The 10,361-nt window shown below is 46.7% G+C and overlaps 1 non-coding gene across 1 annotated transcript; it reads right to left on the bottom strand.

Annotated features, from left to right (window-relative positions):
* Positions 1 to 1,681: 1,681 nt before the first annotated feature.
* Positions 1,682 to 1,753, bottom strand: Trnae-cuc (transfer RNA glutamic acid (anticodon CUC)). Its single transcript has one exon. It is a non-coding gene; the product is annotated as a tRNA-Glu (tRNA).
* Between the last annotated feature and the right edge of the window lie 8,608 nt (positions 1,754 to 10,361).

The raw sequence follows: 10,361 nt of genomic DNA, 5'->3' as shown, positions 1-10,361 counted from the left end.
TTTTATGGTATACCATTTTCTTCTTTCTGTGACTGCAGAAATCATCTATTTATCCTACAATAGTTTAGTTTGCTAGCGAATGTTAGACTGTAATCACAGCTTCATGTTCTTGTACCCTGCTGACTACTTAAGGACCATCGCTGCAATGTTAACAGGCAGACGAGGCGCTGAAGGTAGTTCTATGCTTCGAAATGTACATTCTGTTAATACGTCACTGAAAAGGCAATAGATCACACTATTATTAATTTTCTATTCATTTCATTTCATGTTACACGTTTTCACAGCTATAGGCATTTTTGCTACCACGAAGCAATAAGGTATTTGTTTATGTAGACGATTTACCTATTTCATGTTCTTATTCGGACATAGAATTAGGCTAGGAAAACGTTCGCAATACAGATTCCAAGGGGAATAGGTTTGAATTAATTTTGTTTATCATATTCGATGTTTTTTCGAAAGATGATTTTTTCGAAAGGCTGTAACTGTTTCATTAATGATTTAAACAATAAAACACTGCACCAGTTACGTTTATTTATTCCTAATTACAAGTTTTACTTCAATAATGTAGGGTTCTTTCTTTTTCTTTTTTTTATACAATAACTTGCACTCTTAAAAACACGAATGCAGGACAAGAAAAGCAGAGCAACGCACACATGCAGATCTCACACACGATACCAACGTAAATTCTAGCAGCACTGAAAATGGGAAAAAGGTTCTGAAACGCGTTTTACTATGCATGTAAAAAACTTAACTGGCGCATTGTTTTTTGTTTTATTTATTTATTGCCGGCCGGTGTGGCCGTGCGGTTCTAGGCGCTTCAGCCTGGAACCGCGTGACCGCTACGGTCGCAAGTTCGAATCCTGCCTCGGGCATGGATGTGTGTGATGTCCTTAGGTTAGTTAGGTTTAACTAGTTCTCAGTTCTAGGGGACTGATGACCACAGATGTTAAGTCCCATAGTGCGCAGAGCCATTTCAACCATATTTTTTATTTATTTATTCATTAACTGGAATCTTGAATAGGTTTCAGTTGAGCAGCAGTCATTACGCTTTAGTCGATACAGGCGAAGAAAGACGTTCGATAAACCTAAAAGCGAAAGTGTAGAGTGACTATTTTCTGTCAGTAAGAACTAACGATCTAGAAACACTGGCACTGACAAAGACGAGTGCCCATTAATTACAGTGTGCAGTAAGAGCAATGCGGAGGCAGATTCTGTGCATCTCTCTCAGGAACGAGATGAGGAACTAACTCATCAGATGAAGAATTCTAAAATAGACTTTCCTGGAAGAGTCACTAGTCTGAAATCGTAGCAGGCTGTCCATCCAGACTCCGACGGACAAACAGAATGGTTCAGTGCAGACCTTGAGGGCATAAAGGAAGCTCTGGAAGATCCTAAAATAGATAGTTGTACTGTATGAAGAGGACTTTTCGAACATTGTGGAGCCTGATGGCACAGAACCGAGTAAAAGTGGAAAAATACGGAAGAGGTCTTTATTAAGCAGTGGAGGGATAATGACTTTAGAAGAAGACGAATATTAGCTACGATGTACTGAGGTGGGAATGCTGTGAGCAAAAAACTGTGTTAGGTTTTCACACATTGTTAGTTAAAAACAACTATTCTACTACTACAATTAACAACTACTCTACAAATCTACTCCTTCATGTACGCCAATTAAAAACAATTCCGGTACCGGGAATCGAACCCGAGCCTCCTGGGTGAGAGCCAGGTATCCTAGCCACTAGACCATACCGGATCGATGCGCTCAAAATGTGTTTAGTCTCATCTCAATCTGAAAGATACTATTTATCGCTGGCCTTACAATGATCATGATGTTGTGCGGAAACGTGTGGAGAGATGTGGCTATCTATCTGGATACGACATCACCTGGCAGCATGCCACAAGGACGCGTGTAGTCGACTTTTAGCTGCCCGCTGTGTTCCTTTATAGAGAAGGTCCTCGCACAGATATGAGTATGGGTTTCCCCACTGACCTCGTGGTGGTCTTAAACTGATGTTTTTTTTTCTTTTTTTATATTTCTTCTCACTCACTTCTATGCCTTTGTGTCGTGTTTCATTATTTATTTGGAATAGTCACGGAAAATTTCTCCGGTACTTGGAGGAACATAGACATTTTAAAAACTTAAACATCGTTTAATGTTTTCTTCATATGAGAACCAACAGCCCTTAAGTACTTTCGAAAATGCATTTTAACCTTCAGCTGTTTTATTTAACCCATAATCATCTACCGTTTTCGCTCACAGACAACCAGCACTGGGTGTATAGTAAAACAGGTGAGTGAAGACATATCCAACTTAAACTTTTGTAGTCCTGTCTTCCTCAGTTGCATGTAGTATTACGGTATATCGATAATTTTTACTCTATGGACAGTCTGATAGCAACTGAATGAAACACAATTTTAGTGCATACGCGTTTCGCCTTTATTTTCTGCTAGGCATCTTCAGTGGCCTGGAATATGTACATATGACTTCTATTAAATTTATATTTTGGTCAATGTAACTATAGGTTATAACCAACCACCAGAACTGTTTATGACCTATACGTACAGTGACCAAAATGTAAATTACATAGCAAACCTATGTACATATTCCAGGCCACTGAAGATGCCTTGCAGAAAATAAAGGCGAAAGGCGTATGGCACTAAAATTGTGTTTCATTCACTTGCTGTCAGACGGTCCATAAAGTAAAAATTATCAGTATACCGTAATATCCCACTTTCGTTTTAGCTGACACAACATCAAGGCTATGTTTTTAACTGATCTGTTTTGCCTTACACTTTGTGATGATGGTCTATGAGCGAAACTGGTAGATGATGCATAGGTTAAATAAAACAGCTGTTGGTTAAAAAACATTTTCGAAAGAACTTAAATATCAGTACTGATGTTCGACAATAATATTTACTGCTTTATGAGAATGGCCTAGAAAGCCGACCACCGGTTCATAACGAATTGTAAAATAAATATTATTGTGGAACATCAATAATGGATATTTAAGTTTTTAATTATTTGGAATACTTTAGAGCTTATCTTTACTATTTCTACAGTGGAATCTTAAAATTTTGGAACATTATGTTTCTAAAAGCAACTCCAGGTGTCTGTCGCATTGAGTCCATTCATACGATTCTTTCTTAGGTTAAAAACAGATGTCGTAAATCACTAGCTAGGCTTCTATGAAAAGCCTTTATTATACTTGTCAGTTTCGATTATAGCTAATGATGAGGCAGCCGGGTTCTGTTGTAACGGATCAGAATGTCCAACGCTTTTGCTATGTCATGGAATCACTGTCTTTAGGACGAATATGGGTGCTTCGCTTACTACGTAGGCTTTTCTGAGTCCGGCATTTTTATGTGTAACACTACAATCCTGCTAATATCTTAATTACATCGCAACTAGTTTCAACAGTTTGCGTAACCACCTAAAAGATTTTCGTGATTAAAATGGTATGTACTACATTTCCATAATTTTAAAACACGGTAAACTCCTGATTGTGTCCATGCGGATTACCTGGTTTCCGGATTATCCGTGCATAGTGTTGTGATTTTTGGAAAAAATAAATTAAACAAAGCTTGAAGTATTTTGCCATATGCAAAACGAATATTTCCAGTTGTGACAGACAGTGATGCATGTGCGTGGCGTTTTGCTACTGGAAGACATTGGGGGCCTGAATACCACCGACTGATATCCCAGAAATATTTTCCCGTTCTTCGGCGGAAAAAGCGGGCCCTTTACCCTTGTAACATGTCCGCGACAGATTTACTGTCTATACGTTTCCGTACCGGTTTGCTTAGGAGCTAAAGGCAGGTAATTTCCAATCCACGTAAAGCAGATACCAAAAGTACGTGATATGGATATTTTTCTTTTCTTCCGGGACGGTCTTCTTAGAATTCTTGCTCTGTGTGCAAACGGAATGAAAGAAATATGAGAACGAACTCTTTCACTACGGCACTGATATGTAAAACATTGTCGGTTTTCTTACTGCGTCAGTTCGGGGTAAAACCTGAAGCTTTCGACGATAGCTTCCATCATCATCGTCAGGAGCAACTGCTGCTGTGGTGGCCTTATATAGCCCGTGGACGGCTTCTGATTGGTCGACTTCTGATTGGTCGGCTTGTGATTGGTCGGCGATTTTATCGTTATGTTCACGATATATTTATGGTCTGGCGACACGACGCAGAACCTCTCGAACAATTCCTGGAACACACGAACAGCATACATCCGAACATCCGGTTCGCCGTGGAGATGGAGAAGGAAGGAAGGCTGCCATTCTTAGAAGTTTTAGTACAACGACAGGCGGACGGGCGTCCCGGCCACTCTGTGTACCGTAAGCCGACGCATACAGATTTAGAGCTTAATGCACAGTGTTTCCATCACAATGTTCAGAAGAGAGCCGTTTTGAACACGTTGGTATACAGAGCAAAAACTGTTTCTGGCGAGGACCACTTGAGGTCCGAAATTAACCACCTGAAGTACGTGTTCCGAAAGAATGGCTGTGGTGCACGCGATATACGAGGGTTGTCCTGAAAGTAAGTTCCGATTGGTCGCGAAATGTAAACCACTGGGAAAATCCGGTAAAGCTTTGCACAGGTGCGTTGGACAGTGTCTCTAGTATGCACGTTGATCGTGTCGCGTCGCTCTTTTCAGTTTTGAGTGAACAGTGAGCAAGTAAAGATGCGTAGGGAATAATAGCGTCTACCGCCAAGTATGAGGGCCTGGTTAGAGATTTCGCGTGTGTCACGCAGCCCACATAACACAACTGTCGAGCAGTTCCTTCTTCATGCCAATTCTCGGCCGCACACTGCAGGGACAATGAAGACGCTCCTGCAGCGTTTCCGATGACAAGTGTCCGATCACCCACAATGCAGTCTCATCTCTGCTCACAATAACCGCTGGTTATGAAGACAAAACTTTTCCAAAGACAAAGCACAGGCGGCTGCTTTCTATGACGAAGATATTCCAAAGTTGATGCAACACTACGACAACACTCGAAGTTGGAGCGGCGACTACGTACAGAAGCAGGTGGAAAGTGTACCTAACTGTTGCAAATAAAACGTTTCTGGTTTTCACTGGGGTTTCCATTTCGCGACCGATCGCAACTTACTTCCTGGACAACCATCGTAAAAGCAGCGTTCTCCAAGAAAAAGGAAACGTGAAAGTGCTGCACACTCACAGGATGAAACACCGATTGCGGTTCTTTCTTTTTGTGGCGCTACATCCAGCCAAACAGGAAGAGTCCTGGGTAGACGGCGTATAAGACCGATTTTTCGTCCTCCTAAGAAAATTCAGAAGATGACGCGCCCTGTTAAGGAGAGTCTCGACCTCAGGAACCCTGGAATTTATATCATCCCCTGTAAGTGTGGAAGCAATTATATAGGTCAGACCATTCGTACCGTTTCCGACCGCTGTGCAGAACACCAACGACATATTAAAAATACAGAACTGGAGAAATAGGCAATTGCGGAGGACAGCCTAACGAACAAACATAAAATACTGTTCGATGAAACAAAAATTTTGTCCGAAGCCGCCACATACTGGGATTCTGTTATTAAGGAGGATGTTGAAATAAGAATGAGTGAGAAGAACTTTAGCCGTGATAGTGGATACTATCTGAGCGGTGCACGGAATCGGGCGCTCGATACATTGAATCAGCAGAGACATTCCTTCCCCACAGAAGCGGTGGCGCCACCAACGCACACACTGACACCGTCTGCGACAGCATTACGTAATCGCCGACCAATCACAAGCTGACCAATCAGAAGCCGTCCACAGGCTATAAAAAAGCTACCACAGCAGCAGTGAAGGCCACACAGAGCCGGGACGCCGTCGAGAGGAGACCTGCTAGCAGAGCGCAGCCGAAGCGGGCCAGTCTGCCCCGCCACCCCCTCCACTCCGCGCCGAGACCAGCGGAGCACCGCGCAGCGCCCACAGTCAACGGGCAGCGGCTGTAGCGTGCGGACCTCGTCCAGCGCGCTCTCCCCACCACCCAGCAGCGCGGCGCTGAACAACGCAGCGCTCTCAGCCGGCTGGCAGCAGCCGAAGTGTACGGAGCTACTCCGCTGCGCGGCACCCACCACCTGGCGGAGAGTCGCACGTCCTCACACAACCTACTGAAACTGCGGTGACACTCGGGGTGTAGCAAAATTGTCGTTTCACAAAAAAGCAATGTTGCGCTCACACCCTGGGTGCAGCCCCACGACTGGACTCGCTCTGTCGTAACACAACGACGAGCCGCCACTGTCGAGTGATCACTCACTCGACATCTGGATCACTGAGTTCTGTCTCAGCCGCAACACAGTGTCGCACCTCCCCCTAAAAACTACTAGGGCATTTACCGTGCCAGGGCCCGGTGGCTTGCCCCCTCGAACTAAACAGATCCGAGGCGGCCAGCACCCGTCTCCCGCGCACGTGGAGCAAGTGTAGAAGACCCTCTCTCCCGTGGAGATCCTCGACCCCTCACGGGTCACAGGAGGTGCTAACGAAGCGGGAGAAGGTCCAACCCACTCTACTGCGACCACTCCCCCAGTCCGTCCTTTCCCCTCCTACCCCTGAGATGGCGAAATACCAACCTCGTCAAGCCAAGGACAAAGCCAACCCCCCAGACACCAACATGGATCGCTCAAGCTGCGCAACACCAGCAACCCCTACCGACCCCACTCCTACCACATCCTCAAATCCCCAAAGACTATCCCTCACCCTACATCTTGATCCCGCACTCCAATTTGACTCCACCCAGGAAAGCCAACTACCAGAAGAGGAAGGTTGGCGAACAGTTCACTGCAGAAAAAAGTTCTCCAGAAAACACACCTCACTGGAAGACATATCCCTCACCCCCTCCTTCCCCCCCATCAACGACCCCATGCAGGGAGATCCCAGACTCCGACGCAACAGCCTCCCCATTCCCCCCATCCCCTCTCCTATAGCCCTCCATCCCTACCACCTACTCAACACAACATCATCCCCCACCCACTCCCCAATCCAGGAACCCTTAAAACCCTCTGCTCCCTCCATATACTTCCTAAAGAACCTCCCAGACAATTCCACCAACAAAACCCTATCCCTCACCCTCAGGGAACACCTCCCCTCGTTCCGGAATTTCAATGGCTCCCTCAATGTTTTTAGAGATGGCAGGACGGCCAAGTTAACATCCTATAAAGACATGGACCCCAATCAACTGCAACAGGAGCTCAGGAAACTCCTGAACTCTAGGGTGACAGTGGAGAGGAAATCCGCTAGGGAAACCGCGCCCCCCCCTCACCAACCGAAACCCCCCACAGTCAGCGTAGTGATCAAGGATGTCGGCTTCGACATTCTTCCTGAAGATGTCAAAGCCGAACTCCAACGCCAGGGAATCCCAGTCCTAAACGCATGGAGAATAAAATCCAGAAAGACAGGCAACTTTGGCCCCATGATTCGAGTCATCTCGAATAATCAGAGGGACATCGACTTCATGCTTGAACATGGAGTTCACATCTTCTTGTCCCACCACAGAGTAGAACCCTCCAACCCACCCAGTCCCCTACCCATTCAGTGCCAAAGATGCCAACAATTTAACCACAGGACCGAACAATGCTCCTCACCACCCAAATGTAGCCGCTGTGGCAAGGACCACCCCCTCTCATCCTGTGAACTAGACCCTACCGTCACTCCCACCTGCGCCAACTGCGGTGGCCCACACTCCTCCCGCTCCTTCCGATGCCAAAACCGCCCCCAACAGGCAGAAAGCGACCACCTCCAAGCCCCCCTCCACCTCGCTGACACCCCCGCCACCCAAGGTCCTCACCTTCTCATCGAGGACTTCCTTAAGTCCATCACCTTCACCCTTGCTTCCCTCTTCCAAGGCCGGCGGCGAGAGATAATATCTACTCTCCGACAGGTGGCCCAAAAATTCTTCCTCAAAGACCTCAAATACAATCAAGCAGGCAATAACGTCACAACAACAATAATCAAAACACCATATTCGCAAGCGCTGAGAAGTTAAACACACATACCAACACCCTCATCCCCCCCCCATTCCATTCATGGCAGTACACCCCAATAGAGAACCCACCAACCTCCTTTTTGTCAACATAGAAGGCATCCACAGACGCAAAGCCCTCCTCAACGACTGCCTCTGCAGAAACGACATAGACATCCTTGGACTAGCAGAGACCTGGACCAAACCTACCGACAATATGAGACTCAACCGCAACTACGACCACTACGCCAAACACCGACCTGACGGCAGAGGCGGTGTTGCTATATACACCAAGACTACCCTTGCCTCCCAAGAAGTCCCACTCCCACCTCAATATCAACATCTAGAGGCAGTCATGATATCCATACCCCGCCCCAGACGTAGACGCCTCATCATAGCCTGCCTATACAACCCACCAAATACACCACTTCCAAGATCCTTCCTCCGCTACCTAACAACCTTTAAAGAATACTTCCTCCTAACCGACCTGAACGCAAGACATGAACTACTAGGAGACACCACACACAACCAAAATGGTACCGACCTACTTGACTTCCTCACCACCGAAAACGCGACAAGACTTCCCATTAATACCTTCACCTTCATAGGACACAACGGCTGCTCCCTCCCCGATCATATCCTCTACAGCCCCTCCCTCTCTGATACCATCACCCAGTACTCAATAGGTGACACCCTTACCAGCCCCCACCTACCCATCCTTTTCAGCACCACTGCCATCAACCCCCCTCCCCCAGCTCCAACATCCCGAACGATAAAACTCTATAGCAAAGCTGACTGGGCAAAGTACAAAGAGACCATTAACAACAACCTACTGGCCCCACTAACCATTACCGACACCGACGACCTTAACCACATCAATGACAGAATAATTGACACCATCAAGACAGCCATCGACGCAGCCATCCCCACCAAAACCATCGCCTCCTTCAAACCGCACCTTCCCCCCGAAATACTCAGACTGATCCGAGAAAAAAGAAAACTCTACCGCGAAATCAACAAAGACAGAAACCCCGACCTTAAAACAATCTGGAACAGACTAAACAACGAAATTAAGCGACTCACCTCTGAGCACAGACAAAAACAATGGGACGAAACCTGCTCCAAACTTGACTACAGACAAGGACGCAAATTTTGGAACAAGTTCAAGACACTCACGGGACAAAACACTGACAGGACATTCAAACTAAACGTAGACGACTCCCCCACCACCGACCCCACCCAAGTAGCAGAAGCCTTCAAAACCATCCTAGAAGACACCCACAAATTCCCACAGGACCCCCTATTTATCGAACCATTCCACCACACAGTCACCACAGAACTCCCCCTGCTACTCGTCTCCCCCACCGCCCCCACAGAAGAAGAAATTAAACTGCAGAATGTAATCACCAACAGAGAAATTAAAAAGGCCATCTTCTCAGGCAGAAACTCAGCCCCTGGTGAGAACGGGATTCAGCGTCTTCACCTCCGCAACTGTCCCCTCAACACCATCATCCCCCTCCTGTCCCTCCTTTTCAACTTCTGCCTCTCCCACAACACCATCCCCACAGCGTGGAAATCCGCTAAAGTCGTCATGATCCCCAAACCAGGCAAACCCAAATCAGACCCCAAATCCTATCGCCCCATATCCCTCCTTGACGTCCTCCGCAAGACCTTCGAAAGAATAATTACAGACAGACTCACACACTTTACTGACAAGCTCCAACTCATCCCTCACCTCCAGTCCGGCTTCCGAAAACTCCACTCCACCAATGATCCCCTTCTCCGACTCACATCAGACATAACAAGACACCAGAACCTTGGACAGTGCACGCTCGCTATCTTTCTGGACATCGAGCGAGCATTCGACAAAATCTGGCATGACGGACTTTTATACAAGCTGCTTAAGACAGGCTTCCCACCGCAGACAGTACGACTAATCAAAACCCTATTAAACGACAGACGCTGCCAAATCCACATCAACCAAACCACCTCATCCCCTTTCCGTCCCGAAGCAGGAGTAGCCCAGGGTGGGATTATCTCCCCCCTGCTCTACTCCCTGTACACCATTGACATCCCCACCCCGACAAGAACCACCGAACAACTCCAACTATACGCAGACGACACAGCATACTGGAATTCGGGACCCTCGATAAACACCATCAACAACCAGACAGCGACATACCTGACAAAACTAGAAGACTGGATGCGACAATGGCGCATCAAACCCAACCCCACCAAAACCCAACTTATCCTATTCAAACACCGCAACATACACAAAAAAACAAACCAAAATCCCGACCACATCTCCCTCACGCTGTGGGGCACCCAGCTCCTCCCCTCTTCCAACGCCAAATACCTAGGCGTCCACCTTGACAAGTATCTCAACCTAAGCAA

This window comes from Schistocerca nitens, chromosome 10 (assembly GCF_023898315.1).
Source record: "Schistocerca nitens isolate TAMUIC-IGC-003100 chromosome 10, iqSchNite1.1, whole genome shotgun sequence".
Classification (NCBI taxonomy): domain Eukaryota; kingdom Metazoa; phylum Arthropoda; class Insecta; order Orthoptera; family Acrididae; genus Schistocerca; species Schistocerca nitens.
Note: the sequence above shows the minus strand (reverse complement) of the source record. Positions and strands in the feature narration are given on the sequence as shown.